We start from the raw sequence: 15235 nt of genomic DNA on the forward strand, positions 1-15235 counted from the left end.
CGCTATCTTCATCTACATGTACATGTACATGTACATGTTCATGTACATGAACATGTACTACGTATGCGTTATATATATATACATATACTATGTACTATGTACTATGTACTACGTACGTGTAGTGTGTAACAGTATATATAACTTTGCTGCTGCATTTCCGCGTCAAAACCCTTCTGGCAAGCGTGATCAATTAAAGCGCGACACTTTTTGTAGTCGAAGGATGTACTCTACTCGTGTATAACGAAAACTGTTGCAGCGTCCGATCTCAACATAAAAATAACATATTCTCACTTTTAATCCGAAGAAATCTCTTTTAAAGGAAGTTTGTTACTTTTTCTCGACATAAAGTGACGCGCTATCGTAGATCTTATTAGTTTACCGGCTATCTAATGTCTACGCGTGTAAAGACAGGTGAGTAGAAAGCGCCGTTCTTTGGCTTGTTCTTCTCATCTACGAGTTCGAAAGAAAACAGCCCTACATAGAAAGCTTTTACTTACGCAAACAGGTGTGTTAAAAAGATGTTCACGTCGAACCAAATAAAGCGATGCTTTAGAAATGGTGTAATAGCCTCCAAACGAGTACGCTCGCGTTCGACCGCCGCGCGAGTAGCTTCAACTCCTAACGAAACAATCGTAGTACGTCTACTATATACACGTGTAAATTAGGATTCGTTTGCTCTCTCAACATCTGAAAGAGCGGTTAATCGCGCTGCAACGAAACATTCATGCGTACCATGTAAATTAGGATTCGTTCGCTCTCTCAATATTTGAAAGAGCGGTTAATCGCGCTGCCGGTTATTCGTCCAGCTCGCTCATTAGCTATGAAAAGCTATCGAGTTACTTCGAACGTATAGCTTAAAACTTTGCCATTGCGTAACGAATATTCCCGGCTCAAACGAATCGTTGATATTGTGCAAATTAGGAGTCGTGTGTACTCTCATACTTCGATGGCGTGGTTGTTCGCGCTCGATAATATTCGACTCGTTCACTCATTGGCTAAACGCATAGCGTTCAAGATCTCGCCGATTCGTACGAAGGTTGCAGGCTCGTTACCGCCGCTTCACGCGCTTTAGATTATTTCGTCAGCATTTTGAAAACTACGGTAAATATTTTCCTTTTAAATAATTATAATTGCGTGGAAATGACCTTACGCGAAAGTAGGCTTTTCGCTAGAGATAATTCCGCAAAGATAAAAACTGATGGAGCAACCTTAGCTACGCGCTGGCCCGCGCTCATCACCGAACTTAGTTGCCGTCGTAACGTAGATTCCACGTTCCGGTTTGTAATTCGTTTCGAAACTTTTTGACACAATTTACCTTTTAGACTTTTACGCATCCGCGAGTACGGTTTTGTTTCATCACGATCGAAGACGATCGCTCGAGTTTACATTACGAGAATGCGTATTTTGCGGCGAAAGGCCGAGTCGAGTTTCGTTTAGTTATTTATTTTAGCTTTTAGGTAAACTCGTAACGCCGACATACGAGTTGCGCAATTAAAAGGAAATCTTAACGCGAGTTTCTTGAGCTATTACGCCGCGCAAAATGAAAACGAATCGAAATTATATCCTCTTTAAAATACACGGGTAGCAGCGGCGCATGGCTGGTGAAGATGAGGAGATTGAAGCTAGCCGGATAGCATCAAGTACTAATAATATTCATATTATCCAGTTTCGGCTAAAACCTTTGAATGGAAATGATTTTTTATTTTATATCAAAAGATAGAGCGAATTAAAAGACTTTTAAATGGAAATGATTTTTTATTTTATATCAAAAGATAGAGCGAATTAAAAGACTTTTAAATGGAAATGATTTTTTGTTTTAAATCAAGAGATAGAGCGAATTAAAAGACTTTTAAATGGAAATGATTTTTTATTTTACATCAAGAGATAGAGCGAATTAAAAGACTTTCAAGCGGAAATGATTTTTTATTTTACATCAAGAGATAGAGCGAATTAAAAGACTTTCAAGCGGAAATGATTTTTTATTCTATATCAAGAGATAGAGTGAATTAAAGAAGCTTGAAAATTCTAAATTAGTATAATTTTGATAAAAACTAAAGGTCTACAGCACCCGGTATTCCCAGGCGGTCACCCATCCAAGTACTAACCGGGCTCGACGTTGCTTAGCTTCAGTGATCGGACGAGAACTGGCGTTTTCAACGTGATATGGCCGTAGACATTTAGTAAGCTTCAACAGACGCTAATGAGAAACGTGGCAATAATCAGCGAACGCCCATTGGACAATATAGTCACGGCTTGGTGAGCATTATTATAACTCTGCGTTAATAGCGTGTCTCGAAGAGCGCATCAGTGTCTACGGCCATATCACGTTGAAAACGCCAGTTCTCGTCCGATCACTGAAGCTAAGCAACGTCGAGCCCGGTTAGTACTTGGATGGGTGACCGCCTGGGAATACCGGGTGCTGTAGACTTTTTATTTATTTTTACATCTTGCTATCTTCATCGCGATCTTCGCGCTATCTTCATCTACATGTACATGTACATGTACATGTTCATGTACATGAACATGTACTACGTATGCGTTATATATATATACATATACTATGTACTATGTACTATGTACTACGTACGTGTAGTGTGTAACAGTATATATAACTTTGCTGCTGCATTTCCGCGTCAAAACCCTTCTGGCAAGCGTGATCAATTAAAGCGCGACACTTTTTGTAGTCGAAGGATGTACTCTACTCGTGTATAACGAAAACTGTTGCAGCGTCCGATCTCAACATAAAAATAACATATTCTCACTTTTAATCCGAAGAAATCTCTTTTAAAGGAAGTTTGTTACTTTTTCTCGACATAAAGTGACGCGCTATCGTAGATCTTATTAGTTTACCGGCTATCTAATGTCTACGCGTGTAAAGACAGGTGAGTAGAAAGCGCCGTTCTTTGGCTTGTTCTTCTCATCTACGAGTTCGAAAGAAAACAGCCCTACATAGAAAGCTTTTACTTACGCGAACAGGTGTGTTAAAAAGATGTTCACGTCGAACCAAATAAAGCGATGCTTTAGAAATGGTGTAATAGCCTCCAAACGAGTACGCTCGCGTTCGACCGCCGCGCGAGTAGCTTCAACTCCTAACGAAACAATCGTAGTACGTCTACTATATACACGTGTAAATTAGGATTCGTTTGCTCTCTTAACATCTGAAAGAGCGGTTAATCGCGCTGCAACGAAACATTCATGCGTACCATGTAAACTAGGATTCGTTCGCTCTCTCAATATTTGAAAGAGCGGTCAATCGCGCTGCCGGTTATTCGTCCAGCTCGCTCATTAGCTATGAAAAGCTATCGAGTTACTTCGAACGCATAGCTTAAAACTTTGCCATTGCGTAACGAATATTCCCGGCTCAAACGAATCGTTGATATTGTGCAAATTAGGAGTCGTGTGTACTCTCATACTTCGACGGCGTGGTTGTTCGCGCTCGATAATATTCGACTCGTTCACTCATTGGCTAAACGCATAGCGTTCAAGATCTCGCCGATTCGTACGAAGATTGCAGGCTCGTTACCGCCGCTTCACGCGCTTTAGATTATTTCGTCAGCATTTTGAAAACTACGGTAAATATTTTCCTTTTAAATAATTATAATCGCGTGGAAATGACCTTACGCGAAAGTAGGCTTTTCGCTAGAGATAATTCCGCAAAGATAAAAACTGATGGAGCAACCTTAGCTACGCGCTGGCCCGCGCTCATCACCGAACTTAGTTGCCGTCGTAACGTAGATTCCACGTTCCGGTTTGTAATTCGTTTCGAAACTTTTTGACACAATTTACCTTTTAGACTTTTACGCATCCGCGAGTACGGTTTTGTATCATCACGATCGAAGACGATCGCTCGAGTTTACATTACGAGAATGCGTATTTTGCGGCGAAAGGCCGAGTCGAGTTTCGTTTAGTTATTTATTTTAGCTTTTAGGTAAACTCGTAACGCCGACATACGAGTTGCGCAATTAAAAGGAAATCTTAACGCGAGTTTCTTGAGCTATTACGCCGCGCAAAATGAAAACGAATCGAAATTATATCCTCTTTAAAATACACGGGTAGCAGCGGCGCATGGCTGGTGAAGATGAGGAGATTGAAGCTAGCCGGATAGCATCAAGTACTAATAATATTCATATTATCCAGTTTCGGCTAAAACCTTTGAATGGAAATGATTTTTTATTTTATATCAAAAGATAGAGCGAATTAAAAGACTTTTAAATGGAAATGATTTTTTATTTTATATCAAAAGATAGAGCGAATTAAAAGACTTTTAAATGGAAATGATTTTTTGTTTTAAATCAAGAGATAGAGCGAATTAAAAGACTTTTAAATGGAAATGATTTTTTATTTTACATCAAGAGATAGAGCGAATTAAAAGACTTTCAAGCGGAAATGATTTTTTATTTTACATCAAGAGATAGAGCGAATTAAAAGACTTTCAAGCGGAAATGATTTTTTATTCTATATCAAGAGATAGAGTGAATTAAAGAAGCTTGAAAATTCTAAATTAGTATAATTTTGATAAAAACTAAAGGTCTACAGCACCCGGTATTCCCAGGCGGTCACCCATCCAAGTACTAACCGGGCTCGACGTTGCTTAGCTTCAGTGATCGGACGAGAACTGGCGTTTTCAACGTGATATGGCCGTAGACATTTAGTAAGCTTCAACAGACGCTAATGAGAAACGTGGCAATAATCAGCGAACGCCCATTGGACAATATAGTCACGGCTTGGTGAGCATTATTATAACTCTGCGTTAATAGCGTGTCTCGAAGAGCGCATCAGTGTCTACGGCCATATCACGTTGAAAACGCCAGTTCTCGTCCGATCACTGAAGCTAAGCAACGTCGAGCCCGGTTAGTACTTGGATGGGTGACCGCCTGGGAATACCGGGTGCTGTAGACTTTTTATTTATTTTTACATCTTGCTATCTTCATCGCGATCTTCGCGCTATCTTCATCTACATGTACATGTACATGTACATGTTCATGTACATGAACATGTACTACGTATGCGTTATATATATATACATATACTATGTACTATGTACTATGTACTACGTACGTGTAGTGTGTAACAGTATATATAACTTTGCTGCTGCATTTCCGCGTCAAAACCCTTCTGGCAAGCGTGATCAATTAAAGCGCGACACTTTTTGTAGTCGAAGGATGTACTCTACTCGTGTATAACGAAAACTGTTGCAGCGTCCGATCTCAACATAAAAATAACATATTCTCACTTTTAATCCGAAGAAATCTCTTTTAAAGGAAGTTTGTTACTTTTTCTCGACATAAAGTGACGCGCTATCGTAGATCTTATTAGTTTACCGGCTATCTAATGTCTACGCGTGTAAAGACAGGTGAGTAGAAAGCGCCGTTCTTTGGCTTGTTCTTCTCATCTACGAGTTCGAAAGAAAACAGCCCTACATAGAAAGCTTTTACTTACGCGAACAGGTGTGTTAAAAAGATGTTCACGTCGAACCAAATAAAGCGATGCTTTAGAAATGGTGTAATAGCCTCCAAACGAGTACGCTCGCGTTCGACCGCCGCGCGAGTAGCTTCAACTCCTAACGAAACAATCGTAGTACGTCTACTATATACACGTGTAAATTAGGATTCGTTTGCTCTCTTAACATCTGAAAGAGCGGTTAATCGCGCTGCAACGAAACATTCATGCGTACCATGTAAACTAGGATTCGTTCGCTCTCTCAATATTTGAAAGAGCGGTCAATCGCGCTGCCGGTTATTCGTCCAGCTCGCTCATTAGCTATGAAAAGCTATCGAGTTACTTCGAACGCATAGCTTAAAACTTTGCCATTGCGTAACGAATATTCCCGGCTCAAACGAATCGTTGATATTGTGCAAATTAGGAGTCGTGTGTACTCTCATACTTCGACGGCGTGGTTGTTCGCGCTCGATAATATTCGACTCGTTCACTCATTGGCTAAACGCATAGCGTTCAAGATCTCGCCGATTCGTACGAAGATTGCAGGCTCGTTACCGCCGCTTCACGCGCTTTAGATTATTTCGTCAGCATTTTGAAAACTACGGTAAATATTTTCCTTTTAAATAATTATAATCGCGTGGAAATGACCTTACGCGAAAGTAGGCTTTTCGCTAGAGATAATTCCGCAAAGATAAAAACTGATGGAGCAACCTTAGCTACGCGCTGGCCCGCGCTCATCACCGAACTTAGTTGCCGTCGTAACGTAGATTCCACGTTCCGGTTTGTAATTCGTTTCGAAACTTTTTGACACAATTTACCTTTTAGACTTTTACGCATCCGCGAGTACGGTTTTGTTTCATCACGATCGAAGACGATCGCTCGAGTTTACATTACGAGAATGCGTATTTTGCGGCGAAAGGCCGAGTCGAGTTTCGTTTAGTTATTTATTTTAGCTTTTAGGTAAACTCGTAACGCCGACATACGAGTTGCGCAATTAAAAGGAAATCTTAACGCGAGTTTCTTGAGCTATTACGCCGCGCAAAATGAAAACGAATCGAAATTATATCCTCTTTAAAATACACGGGTAGCAGCGGCGCATGGCTGGTGAAGATGAGGAGATTGAAGCTAGCCGGATAGCATCAAGTACTAATAATATTCATATTATCCAGTTTCGGCTAAAACCTTTGAATGGAAATGATTTTTTATTTTATATCAAAAGATAGAGCGAATTAAAAGACTTTTAAATGGAAATGATTTTTTATTTTATATCAAAAGATAGAGCGAATTAAAAGACTTTTAAATGGAAATGATTTTTTGTTTTAAATCAAGAGATAGAGCGAATTAAAAGACTTTTAAATGGAAATGATTTTTTATTTTACATCAAGAGATAGAGCGAATTAAAAGACTTTCAAGCGGAAATGATTTTTTATTTTACATCAAGAGATAGAGCGAATTAAAAGACTTTCAAGCGGAAATGATTTTTTATTCTATATCAAGAGATAGAGTGAATTAAAGAAGCTTGAAAATTCTAAATTAGTATAATTTTGATAAAAACTAAAGGTCTACAGCACCCGGTATTCCCAGGCGGTCACCCATCCAAGTACTAACCGGGCTCGACGTTGCTTAGCTTCAGTGATCAGACGAGAACTGGCGTTTTCAACGTGATATGGCCGTAGACATTTAGTAAGCTTCAACAGACGCTAATGAGAAACGTGGCAATAATCAGCGAACGCCCATTGGACAATATAGTCACGGCTTGGTGAGCATTATTATAACTCTGCGTTAATAGCGTGTCTCGAAGAGCGCATCAGTGTCTACGGCCATATCACGTTGAAAACGCCAGTTCTCGTCCGATCACTGAAGCTAAGCAACGTCGAGCCCGGTTAGTACTTGGATGGGTGACCGCCTGGGAATACCGGGTGCTGTAGACTTTTTATTTATTTTTACATCTTGCTATCTTCATCGCGATCTTCGCGCTATCTTCATCTACATGTACATGTACATGTACATGTTCATGTACATGAACATGTACTACGTATGCGTTATATATATACATATACTATGTACTATGTACTATGTACTACGTACGTGTAGTGTGTAACAGTATATATAACTTTGCTGCTGCATTTCCGCGTCAAAACCCTTCTGGCAAGCGTGATCAATTAAAGCGCGACACTTTTTGTAGTCGAAGGATGTACTCTACTCGTGTATAACGAAAACTGTTGCAGCGTCCGATCTCAACATAAAAATAACATATTCTCACTTTTAATCCGAAGAAATCTCTTTTAAAGGAAGTTTGTTACTTTTTCTCGACATAAAGTGACGCGCTATCGTAGATCTTATTAGTTTACCGGCTATCTAATGTCTACGCGTGTAAAGACAGGTGAGTAGAAAGCGCCGTTCTTTGGCTTGTTCTTCTCATCTATGAGTTCGAAAGAAAACAGCCCTACATAGAAAGCTTTTACTTACGCGAACAGGTGTGTTAAAAAGATGTTCACGTCGAACCAAATAAAGCGATGCTTTAGAAATGGTGTAATAGCCTCCAAACGAGTACGCTCGCGTTCGACCGCCGCGCGAGTAGCTTCAACTCCTAACGAAACAATCGTAGTACGTCTACTATATACACGTGTAAATTAGGATTCGTTTGCTCTCTTAACATCTGAAAGAGCGGTTAATCGCGCTGCAACGAAACATTCATGCGTACCATGTAAACTAGGATTCGTTCGCTCTCTCAATATTTGAAAGAGCGGTCAATCGCGCTGCCGGTTATTCGTCCAGCTCGCTCATTAGCTATGAAAAGCTATCGAGTTACTTTGAACGCATAGCTTAAAACTTTGCCATTGCGTAACGAATATTCCCGGCTCAAACGAATCGTTGATATTGTGCAAATTAGGAGTCGTGTGTACTCTCATACTTCGACGGCGTGGTTGTTCGCGCTCGATAATATTCGACTCGTTCACTCATTGGCTAAACGCATAGCGTTCAAGATCTCGCCGATTCGTACGAAGGTTGCAGGCTCGTTACCGCCGCTTCACGCGCTTTAGATTATTTCGTCAGCATTTTGAAAACTACGGTAAATATTTTCCTTTTAAATAATTATAATCGCGTGGAAATGACCTTACGCGAAAGTAGGCTTTTCGCTAGAGATAATTCCGCAAAGATAAAAACTGATGGAGCAACCTTAGCTACGCGCTGGCCCGCGCTCATCACCGAACTTAGTTGCCGTCGTAACGTAGATTCCACGTTCCGGTTTGTAATTCGTTTCGAAACTTTTTGACACAATTTACCTTTTAGACTTTTACGCATCCGCGAGTACGGTTTTGTATCATCACGATCGAAGACGATCGCTCGAGTTTACATTACGAGAATGCGTATTTTGCGGCGAAAGGCCGAGTCGAGTTTCGTTTAGTTATTTATTTTAGCTTTTAGGTAAACTCGTAACGCCGACATACGAGTTGCGCAATTAAAAGGAAATCTTAACGCGAGTTTCTTGAGCTATTACGCCGCGCAAAATGAAAACGAATCGAAATTATATCCTCTTTAAAATACACGGGTAGCAGCGGCGCATGGCTGGTGAAGATGAGGAGATTGAAGCTAGCCGGATAGCATCAAGTACTAATAATATTCATATTATCCAGTTTCGGCTAAAACCTTTGAATGGAAATGATTTTTTATTTTATATCAAAAGATAGAGCGAATTAAAAGACTTTTAAATGGAAATGATTTTTTATTTTATATCAAAAGATAGAGCGAATTAAAAGACTTTTAAATGGAAATGATTTTTTGTTTTAAATCAAGAGATAGAGCGAATTAAAAGACTTTTAAATGGAAATGATTTTTTATTTTACATCAAGAGATAGAGCGAATTAAAAGACTTTCAAGCGGAAATGATTTTTTATTTTACATCAAGAGATAGAGCGAATTAAAAGACTTTCAAGCGGAAATGATTTTTTATTCTATATCAAGAGATAGAGTGAATTAAAGAAGCTTGAAAATTCTAAATTAGTATAATTTTGATAAAAACTAAAGGTCTACAGCACCCGGTATTCCCAGGCGGTCACCCATCCAAGTACTAACCGGGCTCGACGTTGCTTAGCTTCAGTGATCGGACGAGAACTGGCGTTTTCAACGTGATATGGCCGTAGACATTTAGTAAGCTTCAACAGACGCTAATGAGAAACGTGGCAATAATCAGCGAACGCCCATTGGACAATATAGTCACGGCTTGGTGAGCATTATTATAACTCTGCGTTAATAGCGTGTCTCGAAGAGCGCATCAGTGTCTACGGCCATATCACGTTGAAAACGCCAGTTCTCGTCCGATCACTGAAGCTAAGCAACGTCGAGCCCGGTTAGTACTTGGATGGGTGACCGCCTGGGAATACCGGGTGCTGTAGACTTTTTATTTATTTTTACATCTTGCTATCTTCATCGCGATCTTCGCGCTATCTTCATCTACATGTACATGAACATGTACATGTACATGTTCATGTACATGAACATGTACTACGTATGCGTTATATATATACATATACTATGTACTATGTACTATGTACTACGTACGTGTAGTGTGTAACAGTATATATAACTTTGCTGCTGCATTTCCGCGTCAAAACCCTTCTGGCAAGCGTGATCAATTAAAGCGCGACACTTTTTGTAGTCGAAGGATGTACTCTACTCGTGTATAACGAAAACTGTTGCAGCGTCCGATCTCAACATAAAAATAACATATTCTCACTTTTAATCCGAAGAAATCTCTTTTAAAGGAAGTTTGTTACTTTTTCTCGACATAAAGTGACGCGCTATCGTAGATCTTATTAGTTTACCGGCTATCTAATGTCTACGCGTGTAAAGACAGGTGAGTAGAAAGCGCCGTTCTTTGGCTTGTTCTTCTCATCTATGAGTTCGAAAGAAAACAGCCCTACATAGAAAGCTTTTACTTACGCGAACAGGTGTGTTAAAAAGATGTTCACGTCGAACCAAATAAAGCGATGCTTTAGAAATGGTGTAATAGCCTCCAAACGAGTACGCTCGCGTTCGACCGCCGCGCGAGTAGCTTCAACTCCTAACGAAACAATCGTAGTACGTCTACTATATACACGTGTAAATTAGGATTCGTTTGCTCTCTCAACATCTGAAAGAGCGGTTAATCGCGCTGCAACGAAACATTCATGCGTACCATGTAAACTAGGATTCGTTCGCTCTCTCAATATTTGAAAGAGCGGTCAATCGCGCTGCCGGTTATTCGTCCAGCTCGCTCATTAGCTATGAAAAGCTATCGAGTTACTTCGAACGCATAGCTTAAAACTTTGCCATTGCGTAACGAATATTCCCGGCTCAAACGAATCGTTGATATTGTGCAAATTAGGAGTCGTGTGTACTCTCATACTTCGACGGCGTGGTTGTTCGCGCTCGATAATATTCGACTCGTTCACTCATTGGCTAAACGCATAGCGTTCAAGATCTCGCCGATTCGTACGAAGGTTGCAGGCTCGTTACCGCCGCTTCACGCGCTTTAGATTATTTCGTCAGCATTTTGAAAACTACGGTAAATATTTTCCTTTTAAATAATTATTATCGCGTGGAAATGACCTTACGCGAAAGTAGGCTTTTCGCTAGAGATAATTCCGCAAAGATAAAAACTGATGGAGCAACCTTAGCTACGCGCTGGCCCGCGCTCATCACCGAACTTAGTTGCCGTCGTAACGTAGATTCCACGTTCCGGTTTGTAATTCGTTTCGAAACTTTTTGATACAATTTACCTTTTAGACTTTTACGCATCCGCGAGTACGGTTTTGTTTCATCACGATCGAAGACGATCGCTCGAGTTTACATTACGAGAATGCGTATTTTGCGGCGAAAGGCCGAGTCGAGTTTCGTTTAGTTATTTATTTTAGCTTTTAGGTAAACTCGTAACGCCGACATACGAGTTGCGCAATTAAAAGGAAATCTTAACGCGAGTTTCTTGAGCTATTACGCCACGCAAAATGAAAACGAATCGAAATTATATCCTCTTTAAAATACACGGGTAGCAGCGGCGCATGGCTGGTGAAGATGAGGAGATTGAAGCTAGCCGGATAGCATCAAGTACTAATAATATTCATATTATCCAGTTTCGGCTAAAACCTTTGAATGGAAATGATTTTTTATTTTATATCAAAAGATAGAGCGAATTAAAAGACTTTTAAATGGAAATGATTTTTTATTTTATATCAAAAGATAGAGCGAATTGAAAGACTTTTAAATGGAAATGAATTTTTATTTTACATCAAGAGATAGAGCGAATTAAAAGACTTTCAAGCGGAAATGATTTTTTATTCTATATCAAGAGATAGAGTGAATTAAAGAAGCTTGAAAATTCTAAATTAGTATAATTTTGATAAAAACTAAAGGTCTACAGCACCCGGTATTCCCAGGCGGTCACCCATCCAAGTACTAACCGGGCTCGACGTTGCTTAGCTTCAGTGATCGGACGAGAACTGGCGTTTTCAACGTGATATGGCCGTAGACATTTAGTAAGCTTCAACAGACGCTAATGAGAAACGTGGCAATAATCAGCGAACGCCCATTGGACAATATAGTCATGGCTTGGTGAGCATTATTATAACTCTGCGTTAATAGCGTGTCTCGAAGAGCGCATCAGTGTCTACGGCCATATCACGTTGAAAACGCCAGTTCTCGTCCGATCACTGAAGCTAAGCAACGTCGAGCCCGGTTAGTACTTGGATGGGTGACCGCCTGGGAATACCGGGTGCTGTAGACTTTTTATTTATTTTTACATCTTGCTATCTTCATCGCGATCTTCGCGCTATCTTCATCTACATGTACATGTACATGTACATGTACATGTTCATGTACATGAACATGTACTACGTATGCGTTATATATATACATATACTATGTACTATGTACTATGTACTACGTACGTGTAGTGTGTAACAGTATATATAACTTTGCTGCTGCATTTCCGCGTCAAAACCCTTCTGGCAAGCGTGATCAATTAAAGCGCGACACTTTTTGTAGTCAAAGGATGTACTCTACTCGTGTATAACAAAAACTGTTGCAGCGTCCGATCTCAACATAAAAATAACATATTCTCACTTTTAATCCGAAGAAATCTCTTTTAAAGGAAGTTTGTTACTTTTTCTCGACATAAAGTGACGCGCTATCGTAGATCTTATTAGTTTACCGGCTATCTAATGTCTACGCGTGTAAAGACAGGTGAGTAGAAAGCGCCGTTCTTTGGCTTGTTCTTCTCATCTACGAGTTCGAAAGAAAACAGCCCTACATAGAAAGCTTTTACTTACGCGAACAGGTGTGTTAAAAAGATGTTCACGTCGAACCAAATAAAGCGATGCTTTAGAAATGGTGTAATAGCCTCCAAACGAGTACGCTCGCGTTCGACCGCCGCGCGAGTAGCTTCAACTCCTAACGAAACAATCGTAGTACGTCTACTATATACACGTGTAAATTAGGATTCGTTTGCTCTCTCAACATCTGAAAGAGCGGTTAATCGCGCTGCAACGAAACATTCATGCGTACCATGTAAATTAGGATTCGTTCGCTCTCTCAATATTTGAAAGAGCGGTCAATCGCGCTGCCGGTTATTCGTCCAGCTCGCTCATTAGCTATGAAAAGCTATCGAGTTACTTCGAACGTATAGCTTAAAACTTTGCCATTGCGTAACGAATATTCCCGGCTCAAACGAATCGTTGATATTGTGCAAATTAGGAGTCGTGTGTACTCTCATACTTCGATGGCGTGGTTGTTCGCGCTCGATAATATTCGACTCGTTCACTCATTGGCTAAACGCATAGCGTTCAAGATCTCGCCGATTCGTACGAAGGTTGCAGGCTCGTTACCGCCGCTTCACGCGCTTTAGATTATTTCGTCAGCATTTTGAAAACTACGGTAAATATTTTCCTTTTAAATAATTATAATTGCGTGGAAATGACCTTACGCGAAAGTAGGCTTTTCGCTAGAGATAGTTCCGCAAAGATAAAAACTGATGGAGCAACCTTAGCTACGCGCTGGCCCGCGCTCATCACCGAACTTAGTTGCCGTCGTAACGTAGATTCCACGTTCCGGTTTGTAAATCGTTTCGAAACTTTTTGACACAATTTACCTTTTAGACTTTTACGCATCCGCGAGTACGGTTTTGTTTCATCACGATCGAAGACGATCGCTCGAGTTTACATTACGAGAATGCGTATTTTGCGGCGAAAGGCCGAGTCGAGTTTCGTTTAGTTATTTATTTTAGCTTTTAGGTAAACTCGTAACGCCGACATACGAGTTGCGCAATTAAAAGGAAATCTTAACGCGAGTTTCTTGAGCTATTACGCCGCGCAAAATGAAAACGAATCGAAATTATATCCTCTTTAAAATGCACGGGTAGCAGCGGCGCATGGCTGGTGAAGATGAGGAGATTGAAGCTAGCCGGATAGCATCAAGTACTAATAATATTCATATTATCCAGTTTCGGCTAAAACCTTTGAATGGAAATGATTTTTTATTTTATATCAAAAGATAGAGCGAATTAAAAGACTTTTGAATGGAAATGATTTTTTATTTTATATCAAAAGATAGAGCGAATTAAAAGACTTTTAAATGGAAATGATTTTTTATTTTATATCAAAAGATAGAGCGAATTAAAAGACTTTTAAATGGAAATGATTTTTTGTTTTAAATCAAGAGATAGAGCGAATTAAAAGACTTTTAAATGGAAATGATTTTTTATTTTACATCAAGAGATAGAGCGAATTAAAAGACTTTCAAGCGGAAATGATTTTTTATTTTACATCAAGAGATAGAGCGAATTAAAAGACTTTCAAGCGGAAATGATTTTTTATTCTATATCAAGAGATAGAGTGAATTAAAGAAGCTTGAAAATTCTAAATTAGTATAATTTTGATAAAAACTAAAGGTCTACAGCACCCGGTATTCCCAGGCGGTCACCCATCCAAGTACTAACCGGGCTCGACGTTGCTTAGCTTCAGTGATCGGACGAGAACTGGCGTTTTCAATGTGATATGGCCGTAGACATTTAGTAAGCTTCAACAGACGCTAATGAGAAACGTGGCAATAATCAGCGAACGCCCATTGGACAATATAGTCACGGCTTGGTGAGCATTATTATAACTCTGCGTTAATAGCGTGTCTCGAAGAGCGTATCAGTGTCTACGGCCATATCACGTTGAAAACGCCAGTTCTCGTCCGATCACTGAAGCTAAGCAACGTCGAGCCCGGTTAGTACTTGGATGGGTGACCGCCTGGGAATACCGGGTGCTGTAGACTTTTTATTTATTTTTACATCTTGCTATCTTCATCGCGATCTTCGCGCTATCTTCATCTACATGTACATGTACATGTTCATGTACTACGTATGCGTTATATATATATACATATACTATGTACTATGTACTACGTACGTGTAGTGTGTAACAGTATATATAACTTTGCTGCTGCATTTCCGCGTCAAAACCCTTCTGGCAAGCGTGATCAATTAAAGCGCGACACTTTTTGTAGTCGAAGGATGTACTCTACTCGTGTATAACGAAAACTGTTGCAGCGTCCGATCTCAACATAAAAATAACATATTCTCACTTTTAATCCGAAGAAATCTCTTTTAAAGGAAGTTTGTTACTTTTTCTCGACATAAAGTGACGCGCTATCGTAGATCTTATTAGTTTACCGGCTATCTAATGTCTACGCGTGTAAAGACAGGTGAGTAGTAAGCGCCGTTCTTTGGCTTGTTCTTCTCATCTACGAGTTCGAAAGAAAACAGCCCTACATAGAA

General features: G+C 39.9%; 12 non-coding genes across 12 annotated transcripts; 6 read left to right on the forward strand and 6 right to left on the reverse strand.

Annotated features, from left to right (window-relative positions):
* Positions 1 to 2056: 2056 nt before the first annotated feature.
* On the reverse strand, positions 2057 to 2175 carry LOC137409648 (5S ribosomal RNA). Its single transcript, XR_010980858.1, has one exon. It is a non-coding gene; the product is annotated as a 5S ribosomal RNA (ribosomal RNA).
* Positions 2176 to 2309: 134 nt separating this feature from the next.
* On the forward strand, positions 2310 to 2428 carry LOC137409557 (5S ribosomal RNA). Its single transcript, XR_010980770.1, has one exon. It is a non-coding gene; the product is annotated as a 5S ribosomal RNA (ribosomal RNA).
* A 2099-nt stretch (positions 2429 to 4527) lies between these two features.
* On the reverse strand, positions 4528 to 4646 carry LOC137409659 (5S ribosomal RNA). Its single transcript, XR_010980869.1, has one exon. It is a non-coding gene; the product is annotated as a 5S ribosomal RNA (ribosomal RNA).
* A 134-nt stretch (positions 4647 to 4780) lies between these two features.
* Positions 4781 to 4899, forward strand: LOC137409558 (5S ribosomal RNA). Its single transcript, XR_010980771.1, has one exon. It is a non-coding gene; the product is annotated as a 5S ribosomal RNA (ribosomal RNA).
* Positions 4900 to 6998: 2099 nt separating this feature from the next.
* LOC137409059 (5S ribosomal RNA) lies at positions 6999 to 7117 on the reverse strand. Its single transcript, XR_010980306.1, has one exon. It is a non-coding gene; the product is annotated as a 5S ribosomal RNA (ribosomal RNA).
* Positions 7118 to 7251: 134 nt separating this feature from the next.
* Positions 7252 to 7370, forward strand: LOC137409559 (5S ribosomal RNA). Its single transcript, XR_010980772.1, has one exon. It is a non-coding gene; the product is annotated as a 5S ribosomal RNA (ribosomal RNA).
* A 2097-nt stretch (positions 7371 to 9467) lies between these two features.
* On the reverse strand, positions 9468 to 9586 carry LOC137409671 (5S ribosomal RNA). The gene has a single exon (XR_010980880.1). It is a non-coding gene; the product is annotated as a 5S ribosomal RNA (ribosomal RNA).
* A 134-nt stretch (positions 9587 to 9720) lies between these two features.
* Positions 9721 to 9839, forward strand: LOC137409560 (5S ribosomal RNA). Its single transcript, XR_010980773.1, has one exon. It is a non-coding gene; the product is annotated as a 5S ribosomal RNA (ribosomal RNA).
* Positions 9840 to 11830: 1991 nt separating this feature from the next.
* On the reverse strand, positions 11831 to 11949 carry LOC137409684 (5S ribosomal RNA). The gene has a single exon (XR_010980892.1). It is a non-coding gene; the product is annotated as a 5S ribosomal RNA (ribosomal RNA).
* Positions 11950 to 12083: 134 nt separating this feature from the next.
* LOC137409562 (5S ribosomal RNA) lies at positions 12084 to 12202 on the forward strand. Its single transcript, XR_010980775.1, has one exon. It is a non-coding gene; the product is annotated as a 5S ribosomal RNA (ribosomal RNA).
* A 2159-nt stretch (positions 12203 to 14361) lies between these two features.
* Positions 14362 to 14480, reverse strand: LOC137409144 (5S ribosomal RNA). The gene has a single exon (XR_010980384.1). It is a non-coding gene; the product is annotated as a 5S ribosomal RNA (ribosomal RNA).
* Positions 14481 to 14614: 134 nt separating this feature from the next.
* LOC137409563 (5S ribosomal RNA) lies at positions 14615 to 14733 on the forward strand. The gene has a single exon (XR_010980776.1). It is a non-coding gene; the product is annotated as a 5S ribosomal RNA (ribosomal RNA).
* Positions 14734 to 15235: the final 502 nt, after the last annotated feature.

Source organism: Watersipora subatra, chromosome 11, assembly GCF_963576615.1.
Source record: "Watersipora subatra chromosome 11, tzWatSuba1.1, whole genome shotgun sequence".
In the NCBI taxonomy this organism is placed as follows: Eukaryota; Metazoa; Bryozoa; class Gymnolaemata; order Cheilostomatida; family Watersiporidae; genus Watersipora; species Watersipora subatra.